Source organism: Cicer arietinum, chromosome 5 (assembly GCF_000331145.2).
Source record: "Cicer arietinum cultivar CDC Frontier isolate Library 1 chromosome 5, Cicar.CDCFrontier_v2.0, whole genome shotgun sequence".
NCBI classification, from domain to species: Eukaryota; Viridiplantae; Streptophyta; class Magnoliopsida; order Fabales; family Fabaceae; genus Cicer; species Cicer arietinum.
This window is the reverse complement of record NC_021164.2, coordinates 47,352,209-47,371,215: the sequence shown is the minus strand read 5'-3', so window position 1 is coordinate 47,371,215 and position 19,007 is coordinate 47,352,209.

The following is a 19,007-nucleotide window of genomic DNA, read 5'->3' as shown; positions in this document are numbered from 1 at the left end:
GAAGTTCTCATTTCTAATAATTCATCATCTCCTAAAGTATTGAGCAAAAGAGAATCTCTATATTCAGTTCAGTTCATGTAAATCAAGTTAAATATAAAACACTCATTGTTACATGAACTTGGTTTAAAACACTCATTATTTTATTTTTAAAAGGATCTTTTACAGCGCTTTTTCAAAGCGCTGTAAAATGTCTCTTTATTTTATTTTTGTGTTTGGTTTATTTGGGTTGGGATGGCATTAAAAACATTGTTATCATTGTTTATTGGATTAAAAACATTGTTATCATTGTCTTTATCACAATACTTTAGGAGATGATGAATTATTAGAAATGAGAACTTCTGAAGAATCTATATATATATGCACTGAGCAAAAGAGAATCTCTCTATTCAGTTCAGTTCAGTTCATGTAAATTACTAATTTATATTCAGTTCAGTTCATGTAAATCAAGCTAAATATAAAACACTCATTGTTACATGAACTTGGTATAAAACACTCAAATCAAGCTAAATATAAGCAGAACATAAATTAATCAGAAAATAAATTAATCAGAACTTAGTATAAAACACTCAATTCAGATTACATGCATATTTACAATAACACAGTTCAGATTACATGCATGGCTTATATAAAACAATTAAACATGTACATTAAGATGCCCTTCTTCTTTTCCTGATGGTATTCACATTTGTTTGTCCATTTACAATACGAAACGATGGATTAATCCAAATTCCATCATCATGATCATCTCTAAGATATAAACCATCATCAGTTGAATCAATTTCATGTGGTTGTTGTGATGTTGCAAATAAAAGATCATTACCAACATCTTCATCATTATTGTTATCATCACTTATTTTATTGGTCGATAGGACAACAGACCATTTATCATTAGAAGGATCAGTGACATAAAACACTTGTTGAGCTTGCGACGCTAAAATAAAAGGCTCGTCTTTGTATCCCACCCTATTAAAATCGACAAGCAAGAATCCTGACTCATCAATCCGAACGCCATTATTATTATCGACCCACTTGCAACCAAATATGGGAACACGAAACATTGTGTAGTCTAACTCCCATATGCGCTCGATAACCCCAAAATATGATAGATTTGCATATATTGGGTTTTTGTCTTTTGCACTTGAGACATGCATCGCTTCAGCTACGAGAGTGACTCCACTATTTTGCATAGTGGTCTGATCATCTTGTTCTTTGGTATAAAATGTGTAGCCGTTAATAACATAACCAGTGTAAGAAAAGACATGTAAGCTCGGACCATTTGCTAGCCACCTCAATCTATTTGAAATTGATCCGGGGTCTATATCAAATTTTGACATTATGTGATTTTTTAACCATGTTACAAAACTTCGATTGTGCTCTCGAGTTATCCAATTTTGATTCCTATTCATGTTCAAACGAGATAACTGATCAATGTGTATTGTAACATACGGTTGAACCTCATCATCATTGTGCAGAACATACAATTGTGCCTGCTCCCATTCTGTCCTTGATATAGTCAGTAGTCTCCTTCCAGTTATCCCTTCTCCTGATAGTCTTCCCGAATGACGAGACATGGGAAGCCCTATGGATTCAACATTGGACAGATATTCAGTACAAAATTCAGCAGCCTCTTCAACAATGTATCGTTCAGCAATACAACCTTCTGGTCGACTTCTACTTTTTACGTACCCTTTTAATATTTTCATATATCGTTCTATCGGATACATCCATCTCATATAAGCTGGCCCACAAAGTTGTGTCTCCTTAACCAGATGAACAGTAAGGTGAACCATTATATCAAAAAACGATGGTGGGAAATACATTTCAAGCTCACACAAAGTAACAACAATTTCCCTCTGCAATGTCGGTAATTTCTGAGGGTCGATCACTTTACTACAAATTTCCCTGAAGAAGAAACATAATCTAGTTAAGGCTAGTCGAACTTTTTCAGGTAAAATGGAACGTATACCTATTGGTAGCAAATGCTCCATTATAATATGACAATCATGGGTCTTCAAACCTTTTAACTTGAGGTCTTTCATACAAACCAAATTTTTAATGTTCGAAGAGTATCCTTCTGGAACTTTAACTTCGTGTAGAAATTTACATAAAACAATTTTTTCCTTTCTAGATAGAGTATGAGCGGCTGGAGGTAGATATGTGCGATTTCCTTTCTTTACTGGAGCCAGTTCATTTCTTATTCCCATATCGACCAAGTCCAATCTTGCATTGACGCCATCTTTAGACTTTCCTGGAACATTGAGTAACGTACCAATAACACTTTCAAATACATTTTTTTCAATATGCATCACATCGAGGAAATGTCTTACATACAATGACTTCCAATATGGCAATTCAAAGAAAATTGACTTTTTCTTCCACCCAGTTTTCACCAGCTCTCCCGCAAAAGGTTTGCCAAATTTATTGGTCAAACCTTGTACTTTTTCAAGTATTTGATATCCAGTCGGTGCTAAAGGAGCTTTACCTTCCTCTGATTTTCCATTGAATGCATTTCTCCACCCACGATACTGATGACTATAAGGTAAAAATCTACGATGTCCAAGAAACACATTCTTCTTACAATGTTTCAACCGCATCCAATTTGTACTCTCTTCACATATAGGACATGCACACTGACCTTTAATGCTATATCCTGATAAATTACCATATGCTGGAAAATCATTAATTGTGCCGAACAACATAGCCCTCAAATTGAAACACTTTTTCCTATACCCATCATAAACTTCCACACCTGTCTCCCACAGAATTTTTAAATCTTCAATTAAAGGAGTCAAGTATACGTCGATATCATTCCCCGGTTGTTTGGGTCCAGAAATTAACAGAGACAACATCATAAACTTACGCTTCATACATAACCATGGAGGTAGGTTATATATTACCAAAATCACAGGCCACGTGCTATGTGAGATGCTTTGAAGACCATGTGGATTCATTCCATCAGTAGAAAGTGCAAGTCTTAGATTTCTTGACTCTATCCCGAATTCAGGATACTCGTGATCAATTTTTGCCCATTGTGGGGAATCTGCAGGGTGTCGAAACATTCCATCTCTAATTCTTTCATCTGCATGCCATGTCAAGTGTTTTGAATCTTCTTCACTGCGATACATGCGCCTAAATCTTGGTATTATAGGAAAATACCACACGACTTTTGCTGGAGTAGATTCTTTCTTCTTATATCGAGAGACATTGCATTTCGGACACGCCTTAAGTAGTTCATATTCGTTTCGAAATAAAATGCAATCGTTAGGACACGCATGAATCCTTTCGTAACTCATTCCAATAGAACACAAAATCCGTTTAGCCTCGTAGGTTCGACTGGGAAGTTCATTATCATCTGGCAACATATCTTTTATGAGTGTTAATAATTCCGTAAAGCTTTTATCAGACCATCCATTACTCGCTTTTAAGTTGTACAACTTTAATATCGCTGACAGTCTTGTGAATTTAGTACAACCATTATATAATTCTTTCTCTGCATCACTCAACAAACTTTCAAACATTTTAGGACAATCTCGAAGATCTTCTTCAACTGCTTTTGCAATCTCATCAACTCGGTCCGGCTCATATGTATCTGTATCGAAATCAGTTGAAGCATATGTAGAACTATTCTCAAAATTAATGTTTCCTTTTTTTTTCTCACCATGTCTTATCCAACATGTGTAGCTTTGATCAATTCCATTACATACTAGATGTCCTTCTAATTCATCTTCTCTAACACGTTTTCCAAAACAACATTTTAAACAAGGACAAACGACTCTATTTGGATCTTTTGCATTCTTCACAGCAAACTCAACAAACTCTTTCACTCCATTTTCATACTCTTTTGACAATCGATTGGCTGAAATCCATTTCCTATCCATATTATACCACCTATATAAATGCAGTAACAAAAATAATAAGCTTTCAAAACATATCAACAAGTTTCAAAAAGAAACCAATATCAACATATCTAATAACAATTTCAAAACAGAAAAGATTTCAAAACAGAACAGGTCAACAAATTTCAAAAAAAAGAAATTTAATATATATATAACAATTTTTAGTTTTCAATTATTAAAAAACTAAAGATTTTTTGACAAAAACAAATTAAAAAATACTTGAGACAACGTAGATGGCTGCATAGTACGTTGAGGATATGAGGGTTCCCAGAGTATAGGTGATGAGGGTTCGTAAATTTGTTTTAAAAGTAAATTATATTTATTTGAAAGCGCTTGTTTTTTACAGCGCTTGTACAAAAAGCGCTGTAATAGGTAGTTAAATTGATTGAAAGCGCATGTATTTTACAGCGCTTGTAAAAAAAGCGCTGTAATAGGTAGTTCAAATATTTGAAAGCGCATGTATTTTACAGCGCTTGTACAAAAAGCGTTGTAATATGTAGTTAAATTGATTGAAAGCGCATGTATTTTACAGCGCTTGTGAAAGAAGCGCTGTAAAATAATACGCGAAAGCGCTTCACTTTACAGCGCTTTTGTGAAAAGCGCTTTAAAAGCCTTATAACATTATGCGCAAACGCTATATGACCCTACAACAGCGCTTGTCAAAAAAGCGTTGTAAAAGGCTCCGTTATTTTTAAAATATACTTACAACAGCGCTTGTATTTAGCAAGCGCTGTAAAAGGAGCGCTATTAAATGTCATTTTTGGCGTAGTGAATATATGAATCGGTTTAGAAATCACACCAAATTATAAATATATGTGGAAAGATATTTGTGTGATCCACGTTTGCAACCTTCATCATATCATCATGTGTACTCATCCTCAATCAACCCCACAACAACAAACCATGCACCAAACAATGTCTTTATCGTCACCTCATCCACATGCCCCTATAGAAGTTCCATATTATGGTACATCACTACTACCACATCTACATGAATCTGCAGATATACCGATTCAGTATTACGTTCCTTCAGTGCCAACAATACCAACCTCCATTCATTTGACAAAGAGCGAGATTTTCTATAATTTATTTGGAACTCATTACACAACTCATGAGTCGGCTTATGCTGTTTTTGAGTCTATGTATAACCCCGAAACTCAACATTATACAAAGGCATGTGGTAATGGTTCTAATCCACATACATATTATAATGAGGATATTGATCAAAATGAGGATCAACCGGAGCAACCTCAATTCGTTCAAAGGGCTGGACAAGTTTGACGACCACCTATATGTGGATTTGAACGACATTTAGATGAAAATAATTAATTTAAATTTGATATATTTTTTTCTTCAAATTGTGGTATTTTTCTCTCTTTAATTTAATGTATTTTATTTCTTCAATTTAATGTATTTTATTTTATTAATATAATTTTTTATATTTTATTATTTTTATTAATTTTTATTTATTAGATCCGGAGAAAAAAATAGGAGGAAATTGTGAACAAAATATAATTAAGTGGCTAATTTATCTGTAAAATAGGAGATATACGTTAAAATAATTTAAATTAACTACAAAATAGGAGGAAGTTTTTAAAATAATATAACACGTTATTTGTTTAGACACATCTAGTCAACCATATTTTTTCTTCAATTTCATGTATTTTGTTTTAATTTATTAATATTTTTTTTAAACTATTATAATTATTTTTAATTTATTAAATAATCAATTTTCCAATTGCCAAAATGAGAAGAAAAAATATAATTTAAACTCAGTACATGATCTCATCCCCATGATGCGACTTTCTATTGCATGTAAAAAAAATTTCTTCAGCTCGTCGCAACGTCAACCTTTGATCATCTATAGTGTTTATAAAATAAAGCATTTTAGTATTTTTTTTCAATGTGGAGTAATTTAGTGTCAAATTTAAAAAGAAAAGAAATATACTTATAAAAATTCCTCCTTTTACAGATGTTCACGCTTTAAAGAAAAAAAAAAAAAAAGGAAGTTTGTCTTTCTTTTTTCATTTAAAATAAATTTTTATCTTTAAAACTTCATCAATATCAACCGCATTACAAGTGATTTTTTTAATAAAAGTTTGAAAGTGGTCACCACTAAAGAAGAAAAGAAAGGAAGATGAAAACTTATCAATCTATATATATAGATTCTCCTATCAATAAATTTAATTGGGTCTCTAAAATATAATTTTTTTCAAATATATTATTTATCATGATCACATTCTGAATTAAACTAACAATTTTCTGTTGTGTACTTCTACTAAATACAACACAATTAAAAATATTTTTCTTTGAAAAATATTATTTTTTATACTTAATTTTATAAAATACAATAGAAACATTTTTTTTGTATTTATATTTTCTTATTAAAGATAATTAAGTATTTATTACTAAAATCGATGATTTGAGCTTTCAGGGTGGTACCTAGAAGTGAGAATAGGACAGGTCAGGTCAGACTTTGAAAGGTCTGAGTCTGACCTAAGATTAATTTTTTAGGCATACGGCCTATCATAAGTTTTTTTTTTCCACCTGACCTGACTTTTTTAAAAGTCTGGCCTAGAAGCATATTTAAAAGCCTTATTCATATTAAAATGTTTAAATGCTCTACTCATACCACACGATGCTCTCCACGTACCAATATCAATGTACATATCTATATATATTAAACAAAAAATAATCTTTCTAACAAAGTAATTTAAATTTTTTTTTGAAACAAACATCCTTTAAACCCTAAAACATAATTTTTGGTTTCAAAGTATAGATTTTTTTCTTCTGAAACAAATGCATCCATTATTATCTCTCAAACAAATATGAAACGACTACGGAGTGATTAACTAATTGAATGGCTACCGAATATGGAACGACTACCAAATATATAATGACTACTGAGTGGTTGCCTAATTGATATAATTTAAAATAGGAAATAATATTATTAATATAATAATATAAAAAATAATATTAATAAATAATAAAATATATATAGACCGACCTGTCAGACCTAATAGACTTTTTTATAAGTCTGAGCATGACCTATTTAAATAAATAAGCTTTAAAAATAGTTTGAGTCTAGCATTTTTATTAAATAGGTCATGTCAGATCAGACCATAAGTAGGTAAGGCCATAGACCCCTAACGGACGGCTTAACATATTCCCATCCCTAGTAGTATCCTTCACCCAATCCCTATTTTCATTCTTTCATCGTAACTCACTCCATCGCTTTTCTATAATTAATTAGTTTGTTAACATATGCTTTAGTTTTCTTCTTTATCATTTCTATCTATTTAGATTTTCTTTTTTGTCTGTTTATTAATTAAATGTAGAAAATTGATGCAAACTTACTCCTTTTAATTATCATCCTTAAATGGACATGTAGGTGGGTAGAGTAACCATCTATTCACATTAATCTATTTTAAATTTATTGAGTATATTTAGTCTAGTGAAGGTAAACATGAGTTTGGTTACATTTTTTAATTTTCATCAAACTTATTTCAACCACATTCTACCTTAACTTATAAAATTATACTTATAAAATTATTGACAAATATTTAGATCAGCGGGAGATGATATATATCATTTAGATGCCGGTCATTAATATTGATTTACTCATATGAACTTACTAATTGAGAAAAAGAAATAGCAAGTTATTGTATTATTATTGTCGAAATGTATATTTGAGTTTAATATAAGAATATGACATACTATGTTACATGAATTAACCTAATTAAATGATATGCATCATGTAGATTCGTATATTGAGATACCCCATTTTACTGAGGCATCATGTATATTGATATGTATAAACTAAAATTAATATATTTTATCAATTTTTTAATTATTAATTTTTTTTTTTATTAGGACCCAATTTTGTAGATCCAAAATCTTTTGGACGATGGCTTCTTATAAAATAATTTTTTTTAGTCTGTCATATGAAGCTCCGTGGCTTGCTTAATACCATACAATGATTTTTAAGTTTATAGATGTTATGGAAAATCATGATCTTCAAAATCAGTTCTTCATTTGTATAATCTTGTAAAAAAATATTTTTCACATCCATTTGATATGGAGTAATGTCATTATTCACTGGAAATGAAAATAAATTTCTAATTGCTTCTAACCTTGTTATAGATGCAAAGATTTTAGTATAGCTAATATTTTCTTGTTGATTGTAACCTTGAGCTGTAACATCCTAAATTTTATGATAAACTATTTTATTAATTAAATAGGATTTTAAATAATTAATTTGATGTTAAAATTATTATAAAATATATGTTAATAAACTTTGTGATTAATTTCTGTTATATAGGTGATTTTTATGATGTGCTAGTTTTATATATACTAGATTACATGAGCGATATAAATAATACATATTATATTTTATTATTTGATATATTTTTTAAAAAATAATGGTATTTAGTGTAATATATATTTTAAAGAAAAATATTTTATACGATTTTACGTGTATATACGCACACCCAATTAATATATCATTCTTTTATACGTTTGACTAATATTAAATGTGTACTTAATTATATTTATTTAATTCTAAATATATTTTATTTTAATTATTTACTTTATAAATAATTATCTTGAGATAGTGGTAATATTGTGTTTGATTTTCTTTATTTTATATACTTATTATGATATTGTGATTATATATATATATTTAGTATGATTTAGTATTTAATATAAAGTGTTCATTTTATACTTATTTATTTTATTATTTTGAATATTCTCTAATTATGATAGTATTTTAATGTGAGTATAAAAAAAAGTATCATGTGATTATTTTGAATATAAAGGTTTTGATTATTAATATATTTTAAACGATTTATTACTTTATTTTATAAAATATTAGCAATATCTAGTAATTAAATTATGTTAATAAAAAATGTTAAAACATTAGTTTTATTAATTATTGGTTTTATTTAAAAATAAATAAAGGGACCAATTAGTTTTAACCATGTGTGAACTTATCGTTTGGCACCGGTGATCGATAACTGTCCAAAAAACTTTCTCCATTTTCGCCCAAATTTGAGTATGTTATTTCATTCATTTAACTAGTCCATTAAACATAATTTTCCAGAATTTTAATAACCTCAATTTCTCTCTAAAATACCCGACTTCTCCGTTTGTAGAATTCGTTATTTTGCACCGTTCTCCTTCACCGTAAGTCCGATTTGAGTGAAATCAACGCCAAAACAACCGTGTGAAAAGTGGCTATATTATCTACTGATTGGTTTTCTGATTTATGGTAATTTTCCTTGACCGAATTTCGAATTTAGTTTTTAGAATATCTTCTCATATTTTATTTTTAACGTTTACCCATAAACTGTCGAGTTAGATCGATTGATGGACAAAGAGTCAATGAAAAAAGGCTGTTTGCTCGTGGAATCCTATTTGTGTGTGAAAGCGTCGAAATAAGGTAATGGACGAGAGAGCGTTTGAATTCATGAGTGTAATATATTGTGAGATGAACGGGAAAACCGTATTTCCCAACCATTCATCTGGGGCTCGCTACGTATGGCAGTAGCCCTTCGAGGGATAAATTAATTAATGTCAAAATATGGAAATTGTGAGATTAAAATATAAAATAGAAATATATGTAGGGTGTTGATTGATTTAATTTATTTGAATGTGTGATATTGATATTTTGTGATATTGGGTGTCGAATTAAATTTATATATGTGTGATTAGATGAGTTTATGTGATGTGATAACAAAAGATGGATGTGTTGTGATAGTTTTATGTAATGATGATGATGTACGATTAATAATTGTGACGTTATAAATTTGTGATAATGTTTGATTGATGATAGTGATGCTATAAATTTGTGATGAGTTTATGTGATGATGATGATAGTGATGTTCTAAACCATGATGAGAATATTGAAGGCTGTTTGCTCGTGGAATCCTATTTGTGTGTGAAAGCGTCGAAATAAGGTAATGGACGAGAGAGCGTTTGAATTCATGAGTGTAATATATTGTGAGATGAACGGGAAAACCGTATTTCCCAACCATTCATCTGGGGCTCGCTACGTATGGCAGTAGCCCTTCGAGGGATAAATTAATTAATGTCAAAATATGGAAATTGTGAGATTAAAATATAAAATAGAAATATATGTAGGGTGTTGATTGATTTAATTTATTTGAATGTGTGATATTGATATTTTGTGATATTGGGTGTCGAATTAAATTTATATATGTGTGATTAGATGAGTTTATGTGATGTGATAACAAAAGATTGATGTGTTGTGATAATTTTATGTAATGATGATGATGTACGGTTAATAATTGTGACGTTATAAATTTGTGATAATGTTTGATTGATGATAATGATGCTATAAATTTGTGATGAGTTTATGTGATGATGATGATAGTGATGTTCTAAACCGTGATGAGAATATTGAATTAACCCCATAGTTGATGAAATAATGGTGATTTCAATTTGTGTTTGAGATGACGGTTTTAATAGAGTATCATATACCAACGAGGGGAGAAAATAAATATTGTGAATTTGTGAAGTGGATATTATTTTATCATCATATAGGTAGGGCCTGACAAGCCTAGCGATTCTGGGGAAGTACAACTGAATGAGCCTGATCGTGGCGGTCTGCTGTCGAGCCTTAAGGCAAGATTGTTAGACCTTGGGGATATTATGGTGGGGAATTCATAGGTGACTTGGAGGTAGCACTCCAAATGTCGGGAGCTACCACGTAACACATGTTTACCTCGACTGTCACGTATATGTGTCTCGGGTTGAGTTGAAGGGATCTATGAGGACATGGCCAATTTGAATTGTCCGTCCACCGGGATGGTGACATAGTATCAGGCCTCCTAACCAAGTACTTCAGAGTTAGAATGGTACCACATTGTGAAGTAGAGTCTAAGCTCATGCATAGCATTGCACTTTATTGTGATTGTTTTGTTGTGATTAATATGTATCGTGTGTGGTGATAATTTCTCTTAGACAATTTGATGTTATTATGGAAAAGTGTAATTTTTTTTGAGTGCTTTTGACTTTTTAATGTGATATTTTCTTGATGGAATGTTTGTGTTATGATACGGTTCTATTATGATTGTTTGTGTGTTCCTCTTATTTATATTATACTATCAACATGATTTTAAAACTCACCTCTTTCGTTGTTTGTGTTTGATTGGCTTGGCCCTGCGTTTGCGAAATCACAGTCATTACAGGTTAATGAGTCTCGAAGTTCAAGTTTGGGAGAAACTCCGCTCTGATAGGTGATACCGGAAATTAAGAGTTGTAATGTGTATTTTACTTATGTTATTACAAATGACTTTTTATATGAAAACTTAGTACAAGTAAGTCTTGGGAATCAAGAAATTCTAATTAAATCAAGTTCATTGATATTGTACTATTTTAATTGAGGAACAAAATTGAATTGTTACATGTGTATTTAGAGAAACGTGATATCCTAAATTTGATATTAAAGTTTTTATTCTCTTTAACAGATTTTCTTTATCCGCTGCAAGTTTTCTTCAAATAATTTAGTATATATTATTATAAATGTTATTTTGGGGTTTAGGGTGTCACATGAGCTACAAGTCTAAGTTTATTTTTTATCGCTTCACTTTTCTCATTCAATTTGATTATGAAAACATACATGGTTCCAATGGGTTGCTCCACACGGTTCCAATGGGTTTCTTTACTTTGGATTTCGTACTAATTTCGATACATCATTTCTCTTGAATTGATTAAGTTCTTCTTGCAGGCCACAATCAATCCATGTCTGATAATACTTCATCAATGGAGATAGGCTCAACTAATGAAATTAGTCAAATAATTGATTGTTCTTTGAATGCTGGTCTTATATTTAGAGTATCTTTCACATCCCCAATCATCATAATATCTAGATGAGATGACTTATACTTTTATTCTTTTCTTGGTTCCGGTTGATTTTTACTACCAGAGGCAGAGTTATCATTTGCGTCATCGTCTTCTATATTAGATTCATCTGCATCATAATTTGCTTCACCAAATGATGATTTTTCTATTTCCTATAACAACTGAATATTTGTAAAATCTTCAACTTGCTTTGACTTTTTAAGGTCATGTTTTTTTTCTTCATTATATGTAACGTGTATTGATTCTTTAACAATCAATGTTTCTTATTAAACACTATGTGCGCTTTAGATAGTTCAAAATATCCCAAAAAAACTACACTTTTGAGATTTTGAATCAAATTTGCCAATATTTTCTTTGGTGTTTAAGATATAACATGCACAAACAAATTGATGAAAGTATGAAATGTTTGGTTTTATTCATTTTCACACTTCATAAGGAGTCTTATTTGGAATAGGTATGATATAAACTCTGTTTTGAATATAACATGCAATATTAACTATTTATCTCCAAAAGTGATTTGCAATATTCGAGTCATGAATCATGTTGCGTGTCATTTCTTGAAGAGATCTATTTTTTATTTCTACAACACCATTTTGTTGAGCTATTCAAAGAGAGGAAAAATCATGTAAAATACAATTCTATTCATAAAAGGTTTCAATTTTTTTCTTTCAAATTCACCACAATGATCAATACAAATAGTTTTAATACAAAAACTTTTTTCCTTTGTCTGCAAAAGATAGAAAATACTTTATGCGACTCATAATTGTGTCTTAGGAATTTAACTCGTGTCTATCTAGCATAGTCATCAACAATTACAAGTCCATATTTTTTTTTACCACTAACAAATGTTATCCTTAAAAGGCTAAATAAATATATGTGTAAAAGTTGAAGAGGTCTTGAAGTAGAAATTTTTTTTTAAGGAAAATGATGTTTTAATTTTTTTCCCTTCCTAACATGCGTCACAAAGAACATCTGATTTATGTTTCGAATTAGGTAGTCCTTGAACAAGATTGATTTTTTTTTTATATAACTTTGAGATCATTCTCAAATTTCCATGATCCAATCTTCTGTACAAAACCCATTGTTCTTCGTTCAGAGATATAAGACATTTTACCTCTTAGTTTTCTAAATCTGGCAATTTTACTTTATAAATATTGTTTTTCCTCTATCAAGTAAATGTTATGGATATGTTTGTTGGAATTGTTTCCTTACATGTTTATTGATTTAAGACAACATCATAACTCTTCTTGCTTAATTGACTTATGTTTGATAGGTTATGCATTATTCTCTTTATAAATAAAACATTTTTTATTAGAGGGTAGGGAACCATTACCTATACGTCTTTCTCGCATCATGTGTCGTGAGCATCCACTGTCTAGGTACCTTGACTGGTGTTTCAAATTTGTTGCTAAACACATGTGCAACATAAATTATTTTGTCTTTTTGTATCGAAATTTATTTGGGTTCTGACTTGTTAGTGCTGAAAGGTTTCTTGTTTTTCCATGTTCTCAACATATGACAAGTTCGTTTGTCATGACTTTTCTTTAACCAGTAGGAACATAAAGTATTAACTTTACTTAGTTTAGGGTCTTTTGCTTCTTAAAGTCCAATACCATGTTTATCGTTTATATTAATACCATAGAACATATAAGGTTGTTTGCTTCTATCTATGCCACTTGAGAAACTCTTGAAATTTTTTTGGCTTAATTGCAGATTTAGTCTCCCATATTTTTACCAATTCACGAAATCGGTCCTCCTATTTTAAAATTTGATAGATTTTACCTCTCATTTTGATTTTTTATATAAAAAATGGTGATATGACATACTTTAAATAACATGACTCGTGATACAATGATGTAAAACGATTAACACCCATGAAATCGCAATAAAAATCTCTGAAAACTTAACTTTCAACTTCATAACTTTTTCATTTTTGTAATTTAATTAATGACTTATGAATAAATAACGTATTTAGATGGTTCTATGTCATGAAATTGTATGACACGTCATTTGAAATATGTCAAATCGTATTTTTTTAGTTCAAAAATCTGACAGAGGGACATAAGCTATCGACTTTTAAAATAAGGGGACCAATCATGTGAATTGATGAAAATAAAGAGATCAAAACTATAATTAAGCCAAAGTTTTTTCATACTTAAGAGAGCTACACCCCATTCCTTTAGTGATTTCAAAGCATCATTTTTAGAGTCTATTTTCCCTTCTATAATTTCAATTTTTTTTTCAAGGGATTTACATTCCTCTATTAAAATATGATGTACCTTTTTTAGATTTCTATGTTTAGAAGATATTATGTGAGATTTGCTTAGAAATTCATTTAACATAGAGATCAATTCATCACAAGTAAGATAAAACAATACCTTAATCTCATCATCGTCTACTAACTCACTCTCGGTGTCAGAATGAACACTTGTCATTAAAAGCATATTTTCTTGCTCTTCATCTTCATTAGATGAATCATCAATCATCCCATGTTATCACAAGACTTTTCTTTCTTTCTTTGAAATCTTTCTTCTTTGGATTTCCTTTCTTAGGTTTTGGACATTTTGAAATTTCATGGTCCATGACATTCATAACAAATGATTTGTTTCTTTTCTAATTTCTCTTTTATGTCTCTGATATATGTGAATTGTTTGAAGTTCTTTTTGGAAAACAATTTCTTCCTTTTGCTCCACAGACATTAAACTCTTTTAGATATGAAATACAACTCTTCATCGTCTGAATTTTCACTCTAGTCATTAGAGTCACTTTCCTCTTATTCTTCTTATGCTTGCATAGCTTTTGAAATAACTTTCTTACTTTTAGATTTTAAAGCAATGGGCTTAGTCTTCTTCTTTGGCTATCTACATTCAATTCAATATAATGAGATCAAAGTGAACTCATCAACTCTTTCAAAGGTAGTTTGTTGAGATCTTTAACTTACTAAATAGATGTGACCTTTGGTCTTCGTTTGGATGGAAGACTTCTTAAAATCTTTTTGACATGATCAACATTAAGAACTTTCAACCCAAAAACTAATGTTTGAAATATGGAATACATTATTTCCATGTCCTTATCGTCCTCCATCTAAAACAATTCATATTGTCTTATAAGAACATTTTCCTTGGATTCCTCGACGTGCTTGTTTCCTTCATAGTTAACACATAAAGCATCAAAAATGTCTTTTGTTGTTTCCTTATCAATACATTTGTTAAATTCTTTGAAAGTAAAACCATTCATCATAACAATTTTGCATTTATGGTGCAACTTGTACTTTTTTTTTTTTTTTATGTTGTTTAGCATCTATTTGTTTTATGGTTATAGCAACACCACCTGTATTTACTGGAGCTTTATATCCTTCTTCAACCATATCCCATAGTTGAGGATTGTGAGATATAAGGAAATTTTGTAGTTTGTCTTTCTAGTAATCAAATATCTCTTCATCAGACAAGAGAGGCATGTTGATGTGTCCTCCTGAAGCTTGATCTATAGAGTTAGACATATTTCACTCACAAACAAGTTCACATATCTTTTCTCTAACACGGTTAAATGCTCAGCCAAAAGAGACCGAGCTCTGATGCCACTTGAAGGTGAGAATAACACAAGAAATTGGGTTTTGAATTGTTTAAAAAAATTTCCCTTTGTAAATAAAATTAGTTGTTTAACCTTTTTTAAAATAAACTTTTTAAGAATAAAGACAATAAACGAAAAAAAAGAACATAAGTAATTTATTTTGGTTCATAACCAACTCGATAGCTACGTTCAGTCTCTTCAACTTGAAAGATTTTCTACTATAATCACCCAGATTACAATCCTACTAGAGTATACTACTGTCAACTGACTCTACAGTAGTCTTCTTGAAGATTATGACTTAGTACACTCAACGTCTCTGTTCAAGTAAAAACTTTTTTGATGTGTTTTAATGACAACAAATCTTATGAAATAAATGTTAAGTTTTCGTTGAAAGAACAAAAGTGGTCAAACTTGAAGCCACTCACATAAACAAATGCATTGTATCAACTCAACAATGAAATAATTTAGGAACCTAATTCATAAATATAAATATGATTATCCTCAAGCCGAGAATGATCATTGCAATATGTCGCATCTCAAACACACATAAAATCTCTTGGAAGAAGTCAAGAAAAACAATGGGTCAAGATATATCTTTATGGAAATTAGAGAATGAATAATCCAAATCCGATTATGAATATTTTTCACAATCTCATTTTCGAGGATAAACCCGAGGATGGAAATTCATCACAATATCAGGTCCGAGGATGAGTATTCTTCACAATTTCATATCGAAGGATAAATATTTATCCAATTTTTCATCACACAAATATTGAAAAAGTAATTTTCATAAAAGTACAAAAGGACAAAATTTAACAAGTTGTTCACACTGTTCCAGGTTTACCAAAAGTAAACATAGAAATGACATCACATCAATCACGTCCTCTTATGTGGAAGATAAGAACTTTCATCCTCGCACATAAGGATGGACTCTAGAAAAAATCATCCTCTCATATATAAAAATGAGATCTTATGTGAACAGTGCAAAAACACTAGGTTAACATTGTTCAAATTATACAAAAGCCTTTGAAGTAAGACAAGCACATCAATCGTGATTTTCAAGGTATTAGAAATAATAAGGTATCTTTTCATCCATAATAGATCAAGAGGATAATAAGAATGTCTTTTATAAATCATATTCTAGAAGGTTACCTAATAATAAAAAATGTGTCAACATGTTTACACCAAATTCCAACAATCACATATTGAAAACAAAGACATACAATCAACACTCAAAGACTTTTGATCATCCATGAACATCCTTAGAATCAGTTACATCAGAGGATGAATACAATCTCAAGATGAGAATATACGTAGAGGATATCCTCATAACAAATTTGATACATAAAGAAAAGTACAAATGTACAAAAAGGTGAAGTACTTGACATGAATGACACACTAGTCAAAATGGTTGGAAAAAGGTAAGCAAAAATAAAAAATCACATGAAGATTCAACAAAATAGAAACTCCATCCTTGTACTTAAATCAGATATGAAGACAGACGCAGAGGATAAACAACACTTACGAGAGGATGGAATTATAACCTCTATGTTAGAGGACAAACAATAATGAAAGAAAAGATGAATTTATGTCAGAGAATAAAACAGTAATGAAAAAAATAATGAATCTAGGTCAGAGGATAAACAATCATGATGAGAGGATGAATCCTCATCAGATGATAAATAATGCAGAAGATATGATGAACTTCTATTATCTATTCATCCTCACACATGGGAAAAAGAGCAAAAGTACAAAAAGTTTGTTCTTGACTTATGAGGCACAACACTATATGTGTTGGTAAAAGAAAAAGCCAAAAAGGACAAGTCAGATCAGAATTAATGAATGCTTCATCCTCTTTCAAACTGGATCCAAGGATATATTGCAACACTCATCTTCTTAGCATACTTAAAATGAGGATAAAGGCTAAATATCAGTTTTGCAAATAAAGACAAGTCCAAGGAAACTTAGCAAAGTCTCCAACAACTATATTTTGTTAACCCATACGTTTGAAGCTCCAAAGACAATTATATATAGAGATGTATTAATCTTCTAACTTCAAGAGAATCATATACAAGAAAACATCTAAGTTATTCAAGCTTATCATCATTCTCTTCATTCTACACACTCTTCCAAACTTAAACATATATGAGGATCATTTTTATTGAATGTGTTATATACAACTTCACATCACTATCTTATCTTAGAAAGGTTTAATTTGATCCCAAACAAATCAAATACATTACTACTTGTATATCCTCAAGTTGATATAAACTTGAGTTATTTTGTAAGTCTGTCGATGCTAGTAAAAATATAGTTTTGTAAGCCTGGTGAGGTTAAGAAAATACATAGTTGAAAAGGTGTAGATTAGAGGACGAGTTTTTGAGCACTAGTGAAAATCTCACAAAGTTGCGAGGACTGAAGTAGCCTATATTAGGTGAACTAGTATAAATTATGTGTGTTAATCTTCTTAAGCTCTACTCTCTTTATATTTATTTATTCATACCATTAGCACACTTATCATACACATTTCAAACTCATAATATTCTTATGTAGATCATCTTCAAAAAGAGGAGGATTATTTCCATCTAACCATCTTCACTCCAAAGACAACTTGAGAGGATAATATTAGTGCATGAACTAAAAAAGAGTCACAATTCAACTCCTGTTCTCGTGACATTCACTTTTACTTCAGTCTCAACTCAAGGCACTCAAGGCGCAAATTGGCTAACATACAAATGAATAAGGTTTTCTTATGAATACAAAGTTAACTATGAAATGAGATATTACGAAAATATGAATCCGGATATAACAAGTAACATACTTTCTCTTAAAAGGATTTTGAATGTGAGGTCACTTAGAATAATTTTGCAGTATGATGATTAAATGAAATCTTGTAACTTTCTCAATATTTACCACAAAAACTTCTTTGTAATGATGCTAGAGTAACTTTTATAGTGAATTTCAAAACTGATTCACTTGTCCTTTTTTCGTGCCTTAAAAACTTCTTCAATTAAAAATATATTTGTTCAAGATGAATGTTGATTTTAATATTATAGAGGAAACACATAAGATGAAGATATTTCAATGATCATAGGATTTACATTCTGATGGTCCTTGTCATTTCTAAGTTTTCTTCAATCAAATGATAATCAAACAAATGATTGACTTTTGTCAAAGAAGGATTTAGAAGATGTTTAGTCAATTATCTTATATAACGAATATTTTTCTAGACGATTGACTTATTTTAAAGAATTGACTAAGTGTTGATAAGATGATTAGAAAAAAAACTTCGAACATCAGAGTATATGATTAAATAATTTTCACCACATATTAGAAGAGTCAAACAAAATGCTAGAATATATAAATTTTGATTAAATAAAATGTTAAAAACTCTTATTAAACGATTTGCATACTTAAAACACACATTAAAAGATAAATTGTTTTCACATTTACTTTGATATCATAAAAACAAAATTTAAGGATCATTATTCTTCAAACTAATTTGATTCTAACAAATTGTTCTTTTGCCTTTTTATCATCAAAATTTGATTGTTACATTAATACGACGTAATTGACAAAACAAACATGATTCAATCATTATTTTGGGAATTGACTTTGCTAATCAATATTGTATTAAATTGGTCAATAATACAAAAT